This window comes from Rhopalosiphum maidis, chromosome 1, assembly GCF_003676215.2.
Source record: "Rhopalosiphum maidis isolate BTI-1 chromosome 1, ASM367621v3, whole genome shotgun sequence".
Lineage (NCBI taxonomy): Eukaryota > Metazoa > Arthropoda > Insecta > Hemiptera > Aphididae > Rhopalosiphum > Rhopalosiphum maidis.
This window is the reverse complement of record NC_040877.1, coordinates 4,925,870-4,950,711: the sequence shown is the minus strand read 5'-3', so window position 1 is coordinate 4,950,711 and position 24,842 is coordinate 4,925,870. Positions and strand designations below refer to the sequence as shown.

General features: G+C 27.0%; 1 protein-coding gene across 4 annotated transcripts in view; it reads right to left on the bottom strand.

Annotated features, from left to right (window-relative positions):
* LOC113548177 (kinesin-like protein CG14535) overlaps nt 1–24,842 on the bottom strand; it is a 162,468-nt gene that overhangs the window by 44,813 nt on the left and 92,813 nt on the right. The gene's annotated exons all lie outside the window — the stretch shown is intronic.

Sequence of the window (24,842 nt, the reverse complement as noted above, 5' to 3'; positions counted from 1 at the left end):
AACTTTTTTTTAGCTAAACGACGCCCTTGGGGTCAGACCGCTTTTCCTCTATCTGCCCGCCAGTCCACATCAACCACCGCCAGCTAATATTCGAAACACCCTCACCTCGCCACTGACTGTCGTTTCCAGGGCAAAGTAATTGGGACCAGAGACTAAAGATAGCAAACACAGGACGACTAAAAGAAAACTATAGGTACATTATAATGTTATCTCGCTTTCTGTTCTATATATACATATTATTATGCTGTTTCTCGTAATAATCTGAGGGTAGACTATATTAAATGAGCAATTTACCTAGAATTCGGTTAGACGCTGTATCGTGTCTGGATATAAATTTGACCAACGTCAAAATTTCGTGCATATATGTGAAAAAAAAAATAATAATAAACAGAAAAAAATGGAAAAGCGTTGCATTATTAAACGACGCAGGGACATGGGGATCAATTTAAAGAATGTATAAAGGAACCTTATTATAACGATGATACAATAATTTATCATGTTTTTTTTCATTACATTTTTCTGAATTATATATAGGTTCAAAGAAACTATCCGTTTTTACAGATTTCATTACTTTTTAATAACAGCGTATTAACATCAACCGAAAAACTAATAACTTATTTTTTCCTCGACGTCATAACAGTGATTTTGTATATATTCATGATGGGAGGACCAAAGAAAAGAAATCTCCGTGCCCAGGGCGGCAGTCATTTTTTTCTTCATATTTTACTCTCGTATAGTATATATTTTACATTTCTATGTCATCGGGTGATTTTTCGTTACTCGTGAAAATAAAAAATAAATTAACTATAAGTAATTTATAACATGAAGCTATTTCATATATTACAGTGTACACCTTTATTATGTGAACCTTTTAACAAGTGAATAGTGATCATATTATTATAATACATTAATACATGCGTGTATTGTGTAATTTATAATTTAATATTTGATAATTTGGTATTATGAATACTGATGATTTTCTACATTATAGTGTATGTTATAATGTTTAATGTAAATACTAATAATCTTATTAATAATAAGACAATACAAGAATTAATATTGGTTTAAAATATTACTAAACAAAATTTTTTATTCATTAGGCCCACTTAATTAATTCATGTGTGATAACATATTTATAAAAAGGATCATTAATTAAAAGTGTTATCATTTAAATACATATAAGTACTCAATATAAAATTAAACAAATATTTAAGTTTTTCGAATTTAAACCATTTAATATATTAATTTTATATTATAAACAATTTAACTTTGAATATAACAATTTGTCCGGAGAAAAATTTACTAAGTTTAACCTCAATGTAGTATAAAAATGAACAATGACAATACATTTCAGTCATATTGTAGCAATATTTGACTATTGTGTATTGATGGTTTTCGAAAAGTTATAAAGTTTAATATAATTCATAAAACTTAGTATATAAAGTTAAAGAATAGATTGGCCATCAAAAATGCTTGATACTGCGATAGTTTTAAAGTTTTATAGAGAAAGTATTTAAAGAAAACTCGGAAGTAGGTACCTAAGTACGTAGTCCGATATCCAACCAAATAATTTTTTATTCTCTTTTATTCATGCGCTACATTTATACATTTGGTCTCTGGAGAGTATAAAAAACATACTAGTTAATAAAAGTAAAACTACATTAAGCTTTTACAGTTTTATGTACAAAAAGCTAAACTATAGCCTGAGGTATTTCTTTTAATGGACTATGGAGTTTAGTGCATAAAAAATTATGGCTATGAGATAAAATTTCTAATATACAAATTTATTTAACAAAAAGTTTATTGGTCGGTCTTACAATTAAAGGACTGCAGTCTACGTATATATATATATATATTTTAAATGCAAGAAAATAAAAGTTAAATCTCAGCTACAAAATGGTTTTGAAATAATAATATTGCAACTTGTGCGGAGAAAAGATGATAACATCGTATATTATATTAAATGTATTATACAACAGTATAAGTATATGGGGTGCCTATATATTTTTGCAACAGACGTCGTCGCGTGCGATACGGATATATAATACCTACAACAATAATTATAATTTAAACGCGTGATGGACGAGACCAGCAGAAGAGAGGGTTGGAACGCCAAACGGATAGGGCGAGAATTTCAATTATTATTTTCTTTGAAATAAAATAAGTAAACCGGGATAGTAATAATAATAATAAAAAACCTGTGGATAGGTATTACAATATATAATATAATATATTATTGTATATATATTTCGTCAGGGAACGAATGTTTACGAAAACACATAAAATAGGCTGAGAAACGAGATAATACGATTGTGTCAAGAGTCGGCATGGTGTAGTGGTGGGGGAGGGTGAGTGGCGGGATTGACTTGCTCGCACGGGGTTGCTGTTGCGGGTTGTGGCCGATTTGCATATAAACAAGATGAAAACGTAACGAAATAATAAATATACACGGTCGCCTGTCGGCTGTGCATTTAAAAACGGTGGCTGGCAATCCGAAAGAGCAGATAAATAGCTTTGGTGTGAATGAAACACCTCTCGCGATGGGGCGACGAGGAATTTGAATGGATGAAAAAAATAATAATAAATAAATAAAACGTCTCTATACATGATAATGGACTGCGCGCACATTGCACATTTTATATCGGTCGGTGATGTGTATCAAAAGTGAATTGAAATTCAGATTGATTGACGTGGACGCTCTTAAGCGACAATATTAAATATTTATTATTACTGCATTCAAATTTATTCTTCCACTTTCCGCTTATTTGATCCAATAAATATAGATAAAAATCCCATTTATAAATAAATGTTTTTATACCAGATATTATTTATGTATTGTGTCCAATTAGCTTAAAAACGTCGTCATATACTAAAATTATATTTTCGAAAACCACCTATACAATACACATACGAATAAAGAAAGCACTATACAGATAATAGATCTTATAATGTACGTAATTATTAAAATATTAAATTCGAAATATATTCATAAAAGTAATAGATTTTCAACATTTTTCTGGAAAAGTTCTTCTATGTAATATGCATTTCAAAGATATTATTTTAATTTTATTAAAAACAAATATTGACTGTATTTTTATATGTTTCATGAGTATTTTATATTTAACAACTCGCTTATGATTTTTTTGTATTAGATTCTATTTTCGTCTTATTGCAATGTTAATATTAATTTTCAGTGGTCAAATAAATGTTTATATATTTTAATAAAATAACAAAAGCAGTATTCTATCGTTCCCTTTAGAAAAAAAGTAATGGTAAACAAATAAATGTATTATCGAAATATAGCCGATTACTGGGAATTATCGTTACAGCAGACGATATTAAAACAATACATTTGAAATAAGTTTTATAAATAACCCTATAAAACAATAGTGTATATAAGTAATATAATATATAATAAAAATCATATATAATATATATCTTTGCCAGAGGCTCTCTATAAGTTCGCCACTGATTTATACCACAAACGATTTAAATTCAATACTTCACAGCACTTGTTAAAATGGCATATTATGAACAAACTCGGATTATATAAACCATGTAAATCGTGTAATCTTACAATAATACAATACAATATACATATAAAAATAATTTAATGTATACCTATGGAATAAAACATTAATAACGATTAGGCGATATAATAACTATGATGATTTTTTTTTATTTGATACTGACATGAATTTGTTTTCAAAGAGAGATAGAAACTACTTTCAATCATTTTTATGCTCTAGGCTATCAATTTAAATTTAAAAATGTTTTCTTCAATTATATGCGTATGATCCATTTTGTTAGGTTAGTTAAATAAAATTTCTTAGAAATAATGTGATAAATTTTAATTTTATTTATTTATCATAAACTTATAACTATAAATAATTCAATAGATCGGTTAATTATTTTAATATTTTTTTTAAAATAAATGTTAGGTATAATTTCATTTGTTAATGATTGATTAGTGATAACTGATAATATATTTAATATACCAAATTGTTGTTTTTCCTTATATTTATGGTATATAATATGATATATTACTTTAAATAAGTGTAAATAATAGGTAAATATTTAATAATAAACGAATAAAACGAGCCCAATTATAATAATATAGTACACACCAGATTGTTAATAAAAATGTCACAACCTTGTTTCAAAAATATTACCTTTTAAAGAAATACATTTTTAAGAGTTATAATAATTATAGTAACTCGATAATAATTTAATACGTCATACGTATTATGCACACACACGAGCTACAATATTTATAGAATAATTTATTTTTAAAACATTTTAACTGTTCATTAAAAAAAAAAAATAGAAGCTAAAAACATTAAAAACAAGAGAATTGGTTAAGTGTATACAGTATAATGTATAATTATTTTAAAACTATGTTGGATTTAATTAATGCATATTGCCGAAGGAATCGTAAATTTTAAGTACCCCTGTCGAACGATGAAAATGTACCTATTATATACTCCATTATAATATCGTATACATTAAATTATATTCATACTTAATATTATTTGATAAATGGATATGTTTAAATAATTATGGGGAAAAAACAAAACAAATTAGGGGAGGAGAAAATTGACAAACCGAAAAAATGGATCGTTGGAAAAAATCAAGCGTAAACATGTGTTTGAAACCCGTATAGGTCTATATATATATATATATTAATATTATAGTAGTCGACAAGTGAAAACGAATGCGACGGGCTTAATACAATATATATTATATAATGGGACAAGTACAAATCGGTTCGCTAATTAGGACGATAGAGCGCCCATCAGAGCATGTGGATGATTGCTTTTACTTGACTAGTGCCTGGTGCTGGTATATACAGATATACACGTATACGAATATTGTACAGGGTGTTGGTATATACAATAATATGATATGAATGATTTCTATATTATATCGTCGTCTGGTGGTGCAGCGCAGAGGGATAAATAGAGGACATCGTAAGGCGGCGGCGGCGACGGCTGCCGAATCGGAATGATTTATAAAGCCGCGCCAGATTGTTGAAGGACCAAGCGTGGTAGTGGTGGCGGTGAAGGGCAGTATACCGGGGTAAATACAGATGTTGGATGTACAAGAGCCTTGATTTATGTGGCTTGCTATAACACACTATTTATGTATATAGATATATGAGTGTGCGAGTGTGTACTATATACTAACTGCTACCATTGCCGCCTTCTTTTACTGTAAAAACCGACAATTGTCCTACCCTCCGACCTGGTAGCAGCGACCGATGTAGTTTTTATTTACGTTCGGGCGGGAGAACGAATGAGAATCCTACTGGAGAGAGCTTTCTTCAAGTGTAGATATAGTGTTATTTTTTTTTCACCCGCCTTCTCATTCGTTTGTCGACGACGGGATATGCAGCGGGAGGTTTTGCGCCGCGCGTCTTTCCCCAGGATGGTTTATTGCCCGGAAGTCGGGAAAATTGAATTCCCGCCGAGAGACCGAGTGTGTAGTATTTATTAATTTCTGCCACTCGGCATAAGTTAACAGCGGGGCGAAACCCACAAATTACCGCTTTACCATCGACAACGACGACTACGACGCCGCACCTCTACACAGCTACCACCGCAACGACCTTTGCGTGTGTCACCACAGTAAAAGCCAAAACATAAAAAAAAATAAATTAAAATAAGCGTAAGTACTTTGATTTATACGATTTTGGCACAACATATTTATTGTTTAGTTTCGCAAGCTTCAAATGTTGTTCGGCTATTGGAGGGACATCGATGGTGAAAACTGAATATTTTATACCCTATTGGTATTTGAGGTAGGCACATGGTATTCATGTATATTTATTCATATAGGCAAATTTAAGCCTATAACATGAGTATATAACATATAGCACATATTACTATTTTAATGTATACACGCCGCCTAGAAGACATACAATGCATTATTCATGACTAGGTGAATTGTCAACAGACAACAACTCAATAAGTCCATGTGATCAACAATAAAAGTATAAATTTAATTATATTAGTATACTAGTTATATATATACTTGTTATAATTAAGGTTTATTAATAATTGTTTAATCATTTTAAGGTTTGACCTTTACTATGTTCAATACTTTTTGGTTTATTTTGGAAATTTCGAACTGTCAAAAATGTGTAGTAGATATAAAAAATGTAATATTTTAATTAAATATTAGATAACTATAAATAAACGATTTTGTATAAAATCAATTACTAAATTATATTTTAAGTTTTAATAGTAAATTACTTAAATCTTAAAATAATTATATTTTTTTAGGTTAAACCGTTTGGCAATGTTTCAAAAGGTTATCTGTAATTTTGTTCTACTCTTAAAACATAATATACATCGTGTGTATAATGTAAGTTCTATTGATAGACTTTTGTTTATACTAAAAGTTTTATCCCGGTTTTCATTCTTGAAACTTCATTCAGCAGAAACCTATTTAGTTTTAAGTTTAGTAAAACTTTTGGAGTGTAGACCATGAATAATAAAATTGACTATTGTAAGTATTATGATTAATTATTGAAGTCAGAATATATAATTTAATGATTTTTACATAGTAATTTAGTTTTGAGAACATTTCGATGAAATAAACACTTGTATAATATGACCTAAATGCAAATATGTTGGATTTTAACTTGTTATACATCTCGTTAACAATCGATTTATAAAGATAACTAATAAAAATGTACAACTTCTTGTTATTTAATTTTTAGCTAGTATTAGGTAATTTAAAAAAATAGTATACGAATAATTTTGTTCTTTTAAAAATATTGAACAAAAACTAAAAATAAAAAAAAAAAATTAGCATTTACTTAAATTTAACATAAAATATTTAATCAAATATAATATATGTATTTAACTACTGTTTAAATGATAAATAAATATTTTTAGCCCTCTTGAGCTAAAAACTCTTATTTTATCTTATTTGCTATAGATAAAGACTTGGCCGCAATTTACTGTTTTCCACCCTAGTCAGAACTCGATCTACAATTGCCCGCAGCTGTACTTGACTTTTACAGTTCTACCATAACAAGATTGTAGCCCACAACAAAAGTAAATAAAGTAGTTGAGGTATAAAAAAAAATATAGAAGTATATACGAATACGACGTTTAATACATATCAGAAAAATAGTACGAAAGTCAAAGAGGCATTTTGTTATTTATAAAAAAAAAAATAGTATTATGTATTTGAAAATTTTGAATTAGCTACTTTGGTCATCCATTTTATAATTATTAGATAAAAAAAAAAAGATTAAAAATAGATATATTCAAATATTCTACCATATTTTTTAATTAGTTAACGATTTACTGTTATTTTTATGCGTTTTGTCTACACATTTTATTTTTATTAAAGTCAACTAAACAAATAAGCACAAACTAATGCGATTATGTCAACGTTGAATAAAGAATATATATAATATGACGAAATATTTTTACTTGGCGCATATTGCAGTTGACATCATACAATAGTATTTTTTATTTATTACACAATTTGATATAGGTAGATTGATAAAGATAACCACTTTAAAATATATATTTATTATAGAAAAATAAATTAATTTTAAATTATTATGAAGTCCCATTGCTTAAATTTTAAAAATATAAAAATACATGTATCCTATCAATGATTTGAGTATAATTAAACTAAAAGCATATAAAAATAACAGTGAATATAGTTAATTTCATGATAAATACTTGTTACAACTACAGCAAAGAAAAAAAGATGTTTACAAGAAAACACGTGTACCTACGGTAATGCATCAAATAGTTAAGATAAAATCAGTTTTTACTTAGGTACCTATAGAAAAACAAATAAAAATAATATTATAATACTATACAATTTTTGTATTTTTAAAAATACTGATAATATATAATATTAAAAACGATGAAAAGTTTAAAAATTGAAAACAATAATTTAATAAATACACATTTTAAATTTCACTTCTTTGCATGTGTATTGTGTATATTAATTCAATATATTTAATGTTTTGATAAAGTAATATTTTTTGTTCATTTATAATCAAATAAATTTATAAATTTTAGTGAAAATATATATCTTAACAATTCTTTTTGTAAAAATCTTATTTTTATGTTCACTAGAAAACACATTTGTGAAGTTTTTATTAAATTGAAAAACAAAAATTAAAATAATAAAAGCAAAATATATCCTAAGTCCTAAAGATGACAGTGACCTTTGAGAATCCTTTGCCGACACAGTATTCCCCATACGCTGCACGCTTCGTAGTGAATATTTGAAAATAAAAAACCTTAGGGTTAGCATAATACGCGTATCGTCAATAAAAGAGGTGGGAATCCTTTTCTCTTTTGGTCCCGTAGGCGTTTCGTATACTTTTGTGACCTTTTCGTCAGGAAGACCTAATAAAAGGCAGCCGGTCATTTTCCATTTTCTCTCTACTTTTTGAAAACGAAAAGCATCCCAAAAGTGGTTTATGCCATCACTACTGGGTCGTACGCGTAATTCGATACAAGTAATAACAGAATTGGACACTGTGACCAAAAGAAAATACCACGTCAGGTAACTCGGTTACGTTATTATAATTTGATTTGTCGGTCTTTCCCGAACATAAGTTCATTACACAATGGACATTTCACAATCAGATACTACAGCGAATTTAATAATTATTTATAATTATATTTTTGATAATTATTTTTGAAGCCTAAATAAACTTTATATTCTACTTATTTTTATACTTTATATATACATATATTTATCAGCGTAGGTATTTTCATTTTTATAGCGAGATTAATAAATATTAGTTTCAAAATCAATCATATTATTAAACTAATTTACCACAATAAAAAACAATATTTTTATACGAAAATATTATTTGTTTATATTTATCTAACTATAATAATAAATAACGTGTATAGAGAAACCTATTAATTAAAATGTTTTCCTCGACGTGTTATTTATATCTTAACATAAGTTATCAAATATATCTGTTATACATTTATTAAACAACTTATAGATTGTATTTGTGTAGAATATAAAAAAATATTATAAATTAATGTGGGATTTTTCAAATGAAAAACAAATCAAAAGCCTGTAAAGTGGTTTGTATTATAAAGTGAATTTATATTTTAACGTATATAAAACGATTTATAGTTGATTTCTATAATATCATATACTTACAACACGTAAGTCAGTAAGTATAAGTATGTTTTACGGGATTTCTTTATCTCAGTGTCGACACACATTCAGTAATGTGATACGACAAAAAATTGTAAATAAAAGCATTAACGACTGGGTAAAATGGTTGTAATTCAATGATTTGGTATCATCTGTAATATTTCGCAGTGTTATAAACCTAGCTAGCAAAGATACATTGACATCAAAAGTCTATTGTGATTCGTTGTGATACAACTGTACAATTGATGATCATATTGTAAAAAATTAAATAAATAAATAATTGGCAATAGATATTTTTAAAATGTACTTTATAATTAAGTAAATCACTATAATGTGTATGTGTGTAAACTTTGAAGTTAACGATAAATCATTGTACGTAAGAAAAACGATTCTGAGGAAAGACGGTCAGCCTATATTTTATAAAATATTTATATTATATAAAATTATTTTACTGGATAGTAGGTACTAGGTATTAATTATACGGTAAGTTAGATTATTTTTTTCGGAAAACATGGAATTTAAATTAAAAATGTATAGTTTAGATAATAAAACATAATTATATACTTTAAAATTGTCAAGCACCAACGAATAATATATTTATATTACAACGAAATAACTAAAACCGTTTTTCTTCGTTTAAGAACTAATTAATTTTGTTTAAATTTAAACTTGAAATATCTACAAAAAATATATATTTATAATATTTATATAAATTTTAAATTTCTTGGCCGTTTGTATATTTTCATAATTTTTGTGAACTTTGTCAAAATTTAATCATTAAATAGCTAAAAAAAATAACTGTTTATGATCAATCACGTATTGCATTTTCAAATTAACTTAAAATAAACAAAAAAAAATTGAAACTGAAACTAAAATTTTCTATAAATAATGTTAAAAAAGTCAAAATATTTTTTTATGTACCTACACAAAATATAAATATAAATATTTGGTAAAAATTTCAAGTATTTTTTGAATTCGTTGAGTAACACCAGAAAAAAATAGATTTTTTCGTATATTTTAGTTTTACGTAAAAATGTTCATTTTCCTTTAATTTTTTTTTCCTGTCGTTTTTAAAAATAGTAAATGTTACTTTGATCCCATCAATGTACCAACTATATATCTACTAGAAACCATCTCTTAAGTTGAAAATTGAAGCATTTTTATTGCCATTCAGGTTATATGATTCACGGAAAAACACATACAATATTGTAAAATCAATATTCATCATTCCACTCAGAATCTAAATTAACAGTATAAGAGACTTATGGTTTTGTAGCAATAAAATGCTTTTAAACATTACGCAATAAAGCCTTTAGGTATAGTCGATAAATATTTAAGTTGCTACCGAAACAGCGTCTATTAATTAAAACATGTTTTTTTTAATGTTGACAGACAATCAATCAAGAACGACAAAGTATATAATATAATGATTTCGGATCAAAGGGTTCGGTAACGGTTGTGAAATAATGACTTTTTCTGAATAGTGAGTGTTTGGTCGTATATGTTGTCCGTATATATATAAGTGCACGACACGCGTGTGTGCTAATGTGCACACGCATAGATTAAAAATATTTTCGTCGAACATTATTTTAATACATAAATACATATAGCGACGGTGTTTCCAATCTGCATAAAAAATAAATAGACATGTAAAAAAAAAATTAAAAAAAAAGAGTGAGAGTATACAATGTAAATTCTCTGCGAAGACCCTTTCACTGAATTACACGGTTGTTCCATTGGAATCCATCGATTCCCAGTGCGGAAGGGCGATATTGTTTTCTCTTTACGTTGCCGCCACCCCTCCCGTCTTTTTTTTCATTTGCCAAAGAAGTGGCGAGCGGATGTTCGGTGATGTGTACGCATTGTGTACTTTATATATATATACATACACGTATGTGTTTAGTCGTTATTAATTAAGGCCCGTGCGTACGGTCGCCATATACCACACCCTCTAACCCTGTTTCGCTTTTTCTCCCGGCTTGGCGGCGATTGTCCTGCAGGAATCTCGCGCGTGCGGAGACACACGCAAACAAGACGTGAGCGGAGGCAAACGAGGATATAGACGAACGTGTATGTATATAGTAAATAGCTCCATACCCGCCCCAGCGGGGGCTGTGGCATCAGTGGTGGTGTTTGCGTTCGACAAGGCGTAACAAAAATCTCATGTCAATTAGCCGGAGCACAATAAAGTTTTATAGAGACGCAACGAAAAAAAAAAGAGAGAACAAGTGTGAGAGAGAACCTCTGGCATGCATGGAGGGAGGGGGGAGGGCGATGTGTTGAATGACTGTACCACAGCCGCCGTGAAAACGCGAGTGTTAATTGAAATTCTGAAGAGTATTTTATCAAAATACCCTCAAAACGACAACAATATATAGAGAATAATAAGGAAGCTATATCTACGCACTGAAATCTAATATAAATAATATATTATTTTAATGTTTGTGTAATGGTTTTTTATCATGTATAAAAAAAAATGTAGATACCTATATATTATAGTATACTAACCTAGTATAAAATCAAATCGTGTTTTAATAAAACGAAAAAAACTTCACGTTTCCGTTATACAAAAAAAAACATTAATTTTAAACTGACGATATTGTTATGATAATCAAGAATTCGACGTTTTTAAATTAATAATAGACTTTTCTTCTTCATATTTATTTTTTTTTTTTTTTTTGGTGAACAAACGAGTCTACCGAAGAAATCAAATCTAATAGCGCACTTGTTGGTTCATTTACATTTTATTCATACGTAGTGTTTATTCTGGTCATCTCTAACGTTTCGGATCGATACAAGCGGAAAAAAAGTAATAAAAATAAAGCACTATTTCAAACAACTATAGTGAACGGGAATACGGTTTTGCATACACGCTATAAACCGCGTTAATGGTTTGGAATTAATATGCAGAAAATACGTTTTATTACAAAAGAGGATTATATAAGCTCTACGCGTGGAGGAAAAAATCATCAACTGAAAAAGGGTCCTGTATATTTTTCATTATATTTCCTTGTTTTTTTTTCTTTTAGGTAACATTTGAGGTGGGGCAGGGAATAGAATTTAATTCCATTTCTCGCGAAACGACACCGCACCACGCCACAACTCAGCATCACGGCGAGGACAGGGTAAAGTGAAACCTGCACAATAATAATAACCACGGTGTCGGCCCACCGAAAACCTATCGTTAATGGACTAGGCGCCTTCGAGGAGGGGTTGGAGAAATCCTTCGGAGTACACACACCCTGTAGTGGTCTTTAATTAATGGAAGGTTCAAAGCTCACAGTCGCCAATCGTCATCGACGTCTCCGCGTCGAGTGTGCTCTTTTCTACCCCTTAACCGGCACGACTGGCAACTGTGTGAGTAATGTCTGGCAATTCGCCAGGTTTCCCCCCAATTCGGCCGCACCAAATTGCTAAGTGGTTCATAATTTAGACTGTTTTCCGCACGATGTTTCAAAGAGGGCTCACGTAAGACTCAATTATTAAAACTACGTCGTTCACGGTTTAGATGCTAAAGAAGAATTGTTTTTTCAATATATATATAAACGAAAGTATGATATTTTGTTAATTTAATAATGATGTTGACACAAATAATTGTGGTCTTGAGTACCTTTAATTAATAGATACGAATTATGATTTTAATTGTTTGTATAATGCAATAACTAATGTTAAAAATTAATTATATTTGAATACCTTGCAAGTTTAATATATACATATTAATAAAAAAAAATCTTTGGAAAATAATAAAAATAAAATAATAATGTAATAATGTAAACAATGTAATATTAGATCTAATATTTAAAAATTATTTTTTAGTTTCTAAAAATGTTAATTTTATTAATATTATATTTTAACAATGTGGACTGAATTAAAATTTTTATAATATATATATACAGGCGACGCCGTTTATAAGACTCACGCGTAATATAAGGTTCAGTCGCTTATTAGATTCAAAATCGTTTGGAACGATCCGGGCGTATCCAAATACATTATAAAAAATTCGGTCATAAGACTCAAATTTCGTAAAAAAATAAACATTTTTGGTTAAAATTTAGAAATAAATTGGTTTTTAAAAATTACATTTTTTTGGGTTATTTCTGGTTTCAATTCATGCTTTTCAATGTGTGTATTTACAAAAAATTTTATAGCATTTTACATTTTTTGCAATTATCGTTATTGTAATATGAGTACGAAAAATATATCTTCGAAATATTAATACTCAAAACAAACTAAAATTACAAATTTATTTCAAATAATAAATACATCATACATCTTTTATATATTTCATTAATATATAATAATTTTTATAATTTTAAATTTTTTATCAGGATTTTTAAATTTATTCAATAATATATATATAATATGTAGTATTATATGTATTAAAGTAAATTAAAATTAAAGCAAAATATATAGTAAAATAAAATTCATAAATATGTAATTCAAATTTTTTTTCCGCTTCGCCTATAAGATTCATACGATTATAAGACTCACTTTATGTTGGTCCCAAAGTGAGTCTTATAAGCGGCGTCCACTGTATTATGTATTGTATTGCATTTATTTAGTAAAATAAAATAAATCAAATTAAATAGATTGATTAGAAAAAATTAATATTCACTATTTGTATATTATTAAAAAAAAAATGTTTTAAATGACTATATAATATTAAGTGTTAATAAACCGTTTATTATTTTGACTATTATAAGTTATAACTGAAAATTATACAAAGCACATATTATTATATCTGCTAAAATGGAATGCGGTGGTTTTTAATTAAGTCTTTCAGAAATGAAATTGTTTATTTTGTTCTTCGGACAAGGTCTAAATGCTACTCCTAGTTATTGCAGCCAAGTACAGTGAACATTCTTGAATTTATTATTAATATAAAAACGACCATTGTGTTAAAAGCAAAAACCCATAAAATAACTTGCAGCTTTTTCTAGATTTAAAAAAAAATTATCAAAAATATGTTTTATCGTGAAAGAGGAGTTTTTTAATTTTAAACATTTTTCTACTTATTACATTTATACATAAGTTAAATTAAATAATTAAACCCGTAACAGCATTAAACATACCGCATAATTTTTAAAGTATTCATATTAAATTGATAATAATAATAATTTTGAGTTAGTTAACTTTATAAAAAATATATTAACAAAAATGTTTTTCCTTTTAGGATGAGTTAAACGAAGAATTATTTAAGTTTCTCAAAGGTATTTTTTTCTACACGGACACTGAATTGTTACTTCTAAATTTTCTCGGTATTCTCTTTTAGTGTAATGAAAATCAGATGAAAATCTATCTACCTGCAGCAAAAAAATAGTTTAAGATATCTTAGCTAGTGTGGTCTTAACATAGTTTTGCTCAGATAAATTTTATCATTGATTTTATATGTATATATTATGATAATAATATATACTCAACTATACTCAGTGTCAAGTTGAAGGAAGCTGTATCAAGCCCGTCTTTTAAGAAATAGTTTATATTTGTATGTTTTTTAAGTATAGTGGATATAATTTACTCGTATATTGAAATCTTAAAAATATTTAGTTATTGAGATGAGTGGTTATAATAATTATTTTAATAAATTAATACCCTATAAAACATATTGATTTTTATTATTATTCTTAATTTGTTAAATAGTGATTTTTATTTAAATCATACAGTGTATGTCAAACAAAAATATTATATAAAAAATACGTTATGAAATATGTTTTATCATTAAATATAATCAATCAAAATAATTTATATACACTGTTTATAAACAAGTATTTCAAAATTAAATATTGCACTACTTATACACAAACCATAAGGAATTATTGGAGTGCTAAAACTACACTAATATCAATTGGTACTAAATTATTTTAATTTCAACCCTAATAGTACAATAAAACGAATCTAAATAATGTTTCAAAATTATATATATATTTTATTGATTATAAAAAAAAAATGATACCTCAATAACTAAATATTATTATCTAGTAGAACGTTTTAAATTTATTCAAAATTAATTCCTTAATAAATGAAAATAAATTATTGTAATATAAAGAAAATTGATTATATTTTTTTCAGATTTAGTAGATTATTATGTATATATAAATTGTTCAATTTAAATCAAAACTAATTTAAAACAGATTAAGAAAAAGAGATTAACTTACTCTAAAATTATTTATTAATATTTTTATTGTTCCTAATATTATTGTTACTTTAAAAATAATAGCCGGACACCATATCTTTTATAAAAAATAAACTGCAGAAAATACCGGAAGACGTATATAACATTGTGCAATTACTTTTCCCCTAATACAGGTGACCCTTACTGACAGAACAGAAAGTTTTTCAAGAAAAACTTGTGCTTCCGGTCCACGAAAAAGAGGGAAATTAATATTTCATACGTTTTAGAGGGCCAAGTAAAATCTGTCCCTTTTTTTTTCACGGTACATTAAGAAATAAATAACGATGCGACTTAAACTGTTTCACTTCCGAATCGTTTCTCATACAGCATCACAACCACCACAGTTTTGAAACAATAGTGCCGAGACCAATTGAATCGCATTTATTTTTGGCCATCACAGACAAGTTAGTGCGTAAAGGAAGACGGTTGTTTCATTAGCGACGTGGACCACGGAGAAGAGGTAATGGCGCCAGACCATGAACGGGTACTCGCATTTTCCAAATTTGACAGCTGACGGACAGCTACTGAAGTTTGGTGTTTAATGAAGTTTAAACAAGATTGCACAAGGTTTGTTGGCGCCTCGTAAATGATTTAAAAGTTTAATTCCTCGTATCTATCGAAAGTATGTGCCAGTAAAATAAAAAAATAGCCAATAGTCTACAGTTACAAAAATATACTATAGAAATCGTACAATTACTACATTTACTTTTCAAGAGTAAATTAAAATTATAATACCATAAAATATTCCTGTTAAATGCAAAATTCGAGTTTAACAATTTTAAATCAACAATTATTTTACTTTATTCTTGCAATAAATTGAGAATAACTTGTACTTAACGTTATGGTTCGATTATTTTTATTTTTTAAAGAAGGCTTCAGATTTAATTATGTTATAATAATTTATGTCAGTACCTACTGTTCCTTCCATTTTTCTCATTTGCATATTGTTCCCTTGTTTCTGTCAACGTTAAGGTCATTAATTAATATTTTGTGTTTTGATCATTATTCAGAGTAATAATTTTTCATTACGGATATTTATATATATATAAGCGAATTAAAATCATATACATAAGTTATTATAGCATAGATTAAATTAACTTATCCGGTTCACCTGCTATACAAATGATTGAATTAACTTGAATGGATTTTTATTTTACAATTAATCAATTACAAATACAAATACAGTGCTTTTTTTGTTCAATGGTACCATATTGAGAATATAAACACAAAATATATGTGAATAATTATTTGAACCCGATAATTTGTAAAACTATAAATGCCGGGGAATGGTAATAATATTATTATACCAAGGAAATATATTACACAGCACATTTTAGTAATTTATTATACAATTTACAAATTCACGTAATGTTTGATAGACACGACCAAGAAAATTGAGCGGTGTTGAAATAAACATGAGCATTTGAGACAGTAAGATATAACTGGTAACGCACTGTTTAATGGACGTGTGAATATAAAAAAATAAGTTTTCTTTGAACAACTTATTTGCGTTAGATCTATCCTAGACATTTATGCCCCAAAGGAGAATTGTCACTTTTATATATATATTAAACTTCTTTTGTTGTTTTGTTCAACTAAAAACTTCTTTCTTATTCGTCACGTGGCTGTCAGTGAAAAGAACGACGACGAGGTTTCATACAGAATGTCTTTCTAAAAAGCTTTTCGATGGAGCTGAGGCGAGGAATCATTTCGATGGATGGATATCCGTTCGGCAGCCCAAAGATAAAGGGGAGCTAACACCGAGAGGGTTGTCACCCCATAAGCTCGACTTCCAAAGTCGACGAAACCCTTCAACCCCGTCCAATCGATGTGCGTATTCCAAAGTTTTTGGATGACAGTTCATGTGGTTGTTTTCACGCCCCCTGTATCAAAATGCATGCCGTTTGTTTCAAAGTAATCGATAATATTTGAGTTTATTATTCTAGAATCGTATAATATTGACGGTCAGGTTTTTGATTTTGATTTTTATCCTTGTCTGGTATCTTCGACAAATTCGAAGTCAAGGGGATAGAAGAATAAAAAAATAATATAAATTCATACAATTCTTGGATGTACTTTCGTATACTTTTCTACTATAATTAGGTACATAAAAAAACTTATTATTATATAAATCAGCTTTGAGCATAAAAAATAATGGTTATTTCTAGTGTTATGATGCTGGTTCTTCATATTATATTATTTACAATTTAACAATAGTATATTTTAACGGTTTTTATTTTTTAATTGATTTTTAATCGAGAATTGAAAATCTGTTTGAATAAAAAACATAAAGGTTTTAACAGTGTAGAGTACTTCTGTCTAAAAAAAAAAATTAAAATCCTTGTGAAATTGCTATTTTATGACTAACTATGTAATTGTCAGAATTACTTTTTATATAGATTATATTTTATTTAATTGTTAACAGTTTATCTATTAACTTTTATATTACATTTACATCGACTATATACCATGTATACAGTAAACTATATTTGTACCTTCAAAGTGACTTTCATCGTCATTTATATAGTTAACCATGGTTTTATGATGCAAATATAATAAGTTATTATAATTTCATATTATTTTTACACACAAAACATAAAATACGTACCTATTATAAAGTAATGTTGAGATATTTATTGAAATTTCAAATTTATTTTGAACATACCTGAAACATAAAAAAATAATGTTCAATTTATAAATATTATGATATTTAAGTTAAAGCTTAGCCCGTTACACAATTACTATATGTTTAATACTTTTCGATATAAATAATATTTGTTAACATTTCTTAGTTAAAATAATTATTTTAACCAGTTTTTATGTTCTTTAATATGATGTATAGCAATTTAATAATAAAATGAAAAATTATGTAAAATAATATCACGGGTTTGGTGCGATTTGCTTTCTAAAATTTAGCTATTATTATACATAGATTATAAATAGTTTATTATAAATACTGAAATTTGACCATTTGTTCGCCTTAAATATACCTAAATAGTATAATGTGTATTATTCTAATGCATATACAATATACATACTGTAAATATCCGTTATGCATATAATACGAAATTAAATTTAACGCACATGCCATTAATTTTAATGTTATTAATTTTCATTTTTGGTCTCATCCTGGTCGGAGATTTCCATTTTTTATTATTATTATTATTATTATTTTTTTTTTTTTTTTTGAACACTGGACTATTTCCGTGGCGGAAATTGGAAATGACAGCGGGAGCCGGATGCGATTGGAAACCCATCGATTTTCTCCTCGGTCCCTGGTAACGTCACGTACTTTTCTTGTACCTAGGTTACTATATACGTAGTATATATATTCCCACGCCGCCGTAGAGTTTCTCATGCACACGCGTGCCATACCAAACCCTTGTTTCTGTGCGGTTCTGCCGTCATATTAATTATCCGCACGGCTGTCAAGATTTATAGATCGATGGGTATATGAGAGGCCACAGAGTCTACGAGATGGTCATGTTGTGTTCTACACAAACAGCACTGTTTGCAAATAAAACGGTCATGTTTAACTACACCACCGCCTTGTTCATTGATATGACGTGTATGTGTGCATCGAGATTAAAAAAAAACTCGATATAATATAATAACCACAAGTTCTATGGTTTTAGTAAATAAAAAATAATAACATCTAAAATATGAAAATTAAGCTGTGGTATCGGTGATTAACTTTGAGATAATAAAAATGTGTTGCATTCACTTTTGTTATAACTAATGTAATATTCATTACTTTATAATATATAAAAACTCTATACATAGACACTATACTCGATATTATTTTCGAGTGTGTTTATGGTGGCAAAGCGATTCAAATAGTCAACATTTATAACTATTTATACATAAACAACAATGTATCCATAGAAAAAAAAACTGAATTTAACACAACTAAAAGATTTATTACATGAACATTTTTGACATTTCAAGTCGTATAGGTATTTTTTACAGTACAAAATCACCCTCTCTATATTTTATAGGTTGATCGTATATTTTCGATAGTTATTTTGTTTTGAAATGAAAAATAAGGGTTTCAGCATTGGAAATCGGCAGTTATCAGTGATCCCCCTCCTAAATTCAAATATTTCAGAAGGTGTTATATAAGGGAAAAATATGTGAATTAGAATACATAACCATTTCAAATATCATGAAATTCTTACCCATACTTTTTGATGGTTAAAACATATTTTTTGTTATTTTTTTGTTATAGATTTTTAACGACTAATAATATTCAGACACAAACGTAGATAGGTACTCAATTTAAATAATTATTATTTTAATATAAAAAATGCAATCTTTGATACTTATTATATTATGAGTTACGAGTATATTGTATAATATTGATCAAGGTTAGCTTTGAGAATGCTTGTACTAAAATTAAAATATTAAATTCAGCTTAAAACTAGTTGAGTAATCACGTGGCTTAAGATAATTAAAAGCTGTTTCCCTCATTATCTTTAATTTAATTTTAGAGAAAATAATCAGAGAAGCAAATTTGATTGGTTAATTTACGTTGGGTAATATACCTGTCTAACATATACTGATGACTTAGCTCTATTAGGAATTAAATTTTTTTAATTTTGAATCAACATTATAGAAGATGAATAAGCGTAGTACACAAATTTGGTATTAAGATAAATGATGGGAAAACAGAATATGTAATAATTGGACGAACAAGCAAAGGATACCTATATCTTATAATACCTTTTATTGAAAGAAAGTTTATACAAATAGAGCACCATATATTTAAAAGAATGTTACATTTTAAATATTTAGGATCTATAATAACGCAATATAATATTAAGAATGAAGTGGACAATAAGATACAGATGTTAAATATATGTTATTACGGTTTAGGAAATATATTTAGCTCAAAGGTCTTATCAAAAAAATAAAAACTCAATACTCTGTTACTACAAGTAGCATTAAATAGTACTGAGACATGGTCTCTGAGAAATATAATATAGACTATGTATAGGTTCTCACACTTTTGAATGGAGTTTACATCATAATGAATAAATAAAGAACTTGTTTCAAAGACCAAACATTATCGTTTTGAAATAACGAGAAGAAGACTAATGAGGACCAATTATGCTTGGAGGAAAAAAGACTCACATATTAAGGTGATTATTAAAGAAGACACATTTAAGAAAATACCGTTAAGTAAACAACGTTTACAATGGGAAGATCGTGTCAAAAAAGGTGTTGAAGCAGTGGAAACGAATATTGAAGATAAGTTGCAGTTGATAGAGAAATATGTTGACAAATTTTATTAGAAGGCTGGTCCTAAAGGCTGAAACCCACAAGAAGAAAAAGAAAATAGTACATAAGAATATGGCTTATAAAGTAAATATAAACGTTGTAGATTCTATAAATGTAAGAACATTATTAACGTAATTCATTAGTTATGAAAACAAACTCAAATATAAGTAAAAATATCGTATTGAACTTCCATTCAAATTATTATAAAAATATTAACATTATAATATAAATAAAGAAAAATTAATATAATTTATGAATGAAAATGAATTATTTAATTTAAAAAAGTACGAACAAAATATTTTACTACCTATATTGTTTTAAAAAAGGTTAGTTGAACTTCATTTATTTATGATGTAACTATGAAAGTTTACTTTTATAAGAGAAAAATACCAATTAATTACCTGTGCAATAACAAAAGGGAAAGCTGTAATAATTAATTCTAAAGAAAACACTCTTTGCAAATTAACTACATAACTATAAGTGCAATATTATTTTTCGTATTTTTGTGTTATAAAATTACAAACGATTTTTAAAAATAATAAAAATAAACTAAAAAAAGAGAATAAAAAAAAAATATATATAAATGTAAAATATTAATAATAATAATTGTGAACGATAAGCTTAAATGTGCGCAACAATAATAATATTGACTAAGCAATGTTATCAACCATTAAAACTATGTTAAATCTACAAGTTTTAAAAATAAATAATATGAAAGCTAACAGTATTAATTCTTTAAAAAAAAAAAATCACTACAACAGGTTAAAAATGATTGACATTTAACAAAGACGTGTCGTGGTTAGAATGAAAAAAATATCAAATAGCACTATTTTTATTCTCAAATGATAATTTACCTTTATATTTTACTGCATGCAGTCGTTATGAAAAAAAGATGAAAAAAAATCAACAAATAAAATAAAAAAAGGGAAAAATCTGTGAACCAAAAAGCTATACGAGGTCCAAATAACCTCGTTAATAATTTTCAAGAGCCATTTCCGGTTATAAGGGTCGACGAAACTGTCGCGGTGGAATTCATCAATTTTACGATCATAATCAAGCTTTGCTCCTCGATACGATGTAAATCTTCTCTTTTGACCTCTTCTCCTCTCATTCCTTCAATTTTGTTTGTTTAATCATATATATATATATATATATTATAGAATATAAATTTATTTATTTATTCAGTCATTATTATTCAGGTTGATGTAATAACAATAATAATAATGATAATAATATATTACTGACTACTATTCGTGAAGAATACTATAAGGACATGATTAAATTGTAAATTGTACGCAAGAGATAATTAATTTAAAAAAAGTTTTCGAAAGAAAATATACTGTGGAAAGGAATGAAGTAAATGAAAACACTTTACTATTCGGCACCTGACAGTTTCAAATGAAATTAAGACTTACTTAAAAAACCAGGCCAACTTTTCAGAACATTTTTTTTCAATTATTAATTTTATGTGATATTTTGTGATTCGACTAAGAATAATATTATTTACTCTAAAAAGAAGTCGTTTGGAAAAAAAATCAAAAACCAAAGCTGCAATCATTTGTTAATAAATCATAAAAAAGACATTAATACAGATGAATAATGGAAGTCACATCCATTTTCAATACAATCAATACGTCATATTATATTTTATACATATATATTATATATTATTTAAAATCATTAAAAATGAACTTTTTTGTGGCTTATTCACAGTTATTATTATCTAAGTTGAACTTTAAATCTGATTTTTATTAAAAAAAAAAAAAAAACTAAAACTGTTATAATTACACCTAAACATATAATATTTTGAAATTGAAATGTTTAGATTATTTTTATAAAATGTTTTTCTATCATAGTTTGCATAATCAATAATGACAGTGGTAATTATAATAATACTAGTATTATTAATAATATGATTAAATAAATAATTAAATAGGTACCCGAACACAATATGTTTTAAATATTTGAATACATTATAAAACTGATAAAATTCATTACAACTTTAAAGCGTATGTATTGTTTGACATAAATTCGAATAATGAAATACCACAACCACTGTGCACATACCTACTGTGAATTTCCTTGAGTGTATTTAAAACTTAACAATTCAAAAGATAAAGTTTTTCAGACATTCTTATCATAATAAAATACTTTGAATGACTTTAAAATAAAATTAATCGATGCGATGCATATTATCAGTACTACAATACCTTCGCACTATATCATACGCTGGATAAATTGTAAATTGTAGTATATAAAATTAGAATAATTTATGTATGAAAAAATAAAAACAATCGCAACATTTATACTATAAAAAATGTATACGTTGCAGATGTTTAATAAATTTAATTGCTTTGGCCATTGGAAGTGTTTTTAATACTATTGTTAGTGTTCTTAAATATACAGATATTGACAAAAACTAATAATATTGTATAGAGAATTTAGTTCGTTAATCAATTTCCCAAAAAAAACTTCTATACGGTATATTTACAAAAATAGTTACGTCAAAACAAACTCATTAGTATAGTATATTTGAAGTAGGAAATACATTGCTGATTTAAGTTAAATCAATGCTAAATGTTAACAGTAATCACCGTAACTCATAAGATAGGGTAGTAGAGCTCTGCACGGTCCGTTATTTTAAAGATCGGACTGGACTTAAAATTTGAGGAAGGGACCGAATTCGGACCAGACCACACTTAAAAGTTTAATAGAAAACCAAATTCGAACCGAACCATGGCTTCGTATTATTTATAGACCGGACAGGACCGTAACGTTCAGTCAATATTAGCTCAGGCTAGACAATGATGCGTTTTGTATTACAATGGAAAGATATTGTTTTTAAGTGAGCTATCTATAGTATTTATAATTAATGGTATTACGTAAAAATAACTTACTTAGATTTTAAGAACCGTAATTGGTACCGAACCGAACCGAACTATTTTCATTTTTTTTTTTTTTTTTTGAAACCAAAAGAGACTGAAAATAATGCATTTTATCTGAGGACTGGACTGAATTACTTCTAAAAAATATTGAACCGGACCAAACCGATGATTCATAGTTTTTGTATGTTAGGACCGGACGAGACCGAACCATGCAGAGCACTATAGAGTAGTAAAACAAGTGTCTGTTTAACTATATGTTATAAATTTCTCTCACTTTACGCATGATTTATATTAACATAGTATTCATTATAACAATATTCTAAATAAATAATTTTAAAATTGTATTTCGATTGAAAGTTTCAGAATAATCGTTTTATGATATTCTAACAACTATTACGAATTTTTAAATTGTTAGTATTTTTATTTTACGTTCGCATCTATAGAATATGCCAAATTTCCCATTAATTTAATTACTTTATACGAGTGAAACTAAAAATTCATTACAGCCGTAATTTTTGTAATATTAAAATTGTAGAAACTGAAGAACTGTAATTTACAATCAATCTAAGCACAAATTATAAATTATAACATATATTGTCTTTTTATAAGTACTAGGTAAATTAAAATATTATAAAAATATTTTATTGAAAAATATAATTACCAGTGCTGTATAAGAAAGAAAAATACATAACTATACATCTTAATATTTTTAATATATTTCTAATTAAAATATTAGGGGAAAAATATTTGTTTTCAGTAAAATAAAAATTTTTAATTTTAAATTCGAAATTTTTTTGTTTTTATTATGATATATTTGTGAATTTTATGCAAAAACTTAACAACAGAGTTAAAAATGTAAATTATTAAATACAATTTTATTTAGTTATATAACTATAAATTAGGTATGATTATTTTTAAATAATTTAGTAAAGATATCGATAATGATATTTGACAAATCGATCTACAAATTAGGTAATATATAATTATATATTATATTTTGTATAGCATTATACATAATAATATTTTAAATTCACGTCATTTTACATTATCTGCATTTATTATGAAATATAATGTGATTATTAACTACAAGTCACTAACTAATACTAAAATTATTATTTTGGTTGTTAAATCATGCTTATTTACATAATTATTATCGATCTTAAATATTCACCGAAAACTTTCGTTTTTATACGTGTCAAAAAAGGTAAATACGTAAGTTAAAATTATTTTTTCTACAAAAAAAATCTTATAAAAGAGGTATTAAAATTTAAAACTTTTTTTTTGTGGTATTATGAGTCATAAAATGCATTATTAATTTGTATTTTATATTAAAAACAATTAAA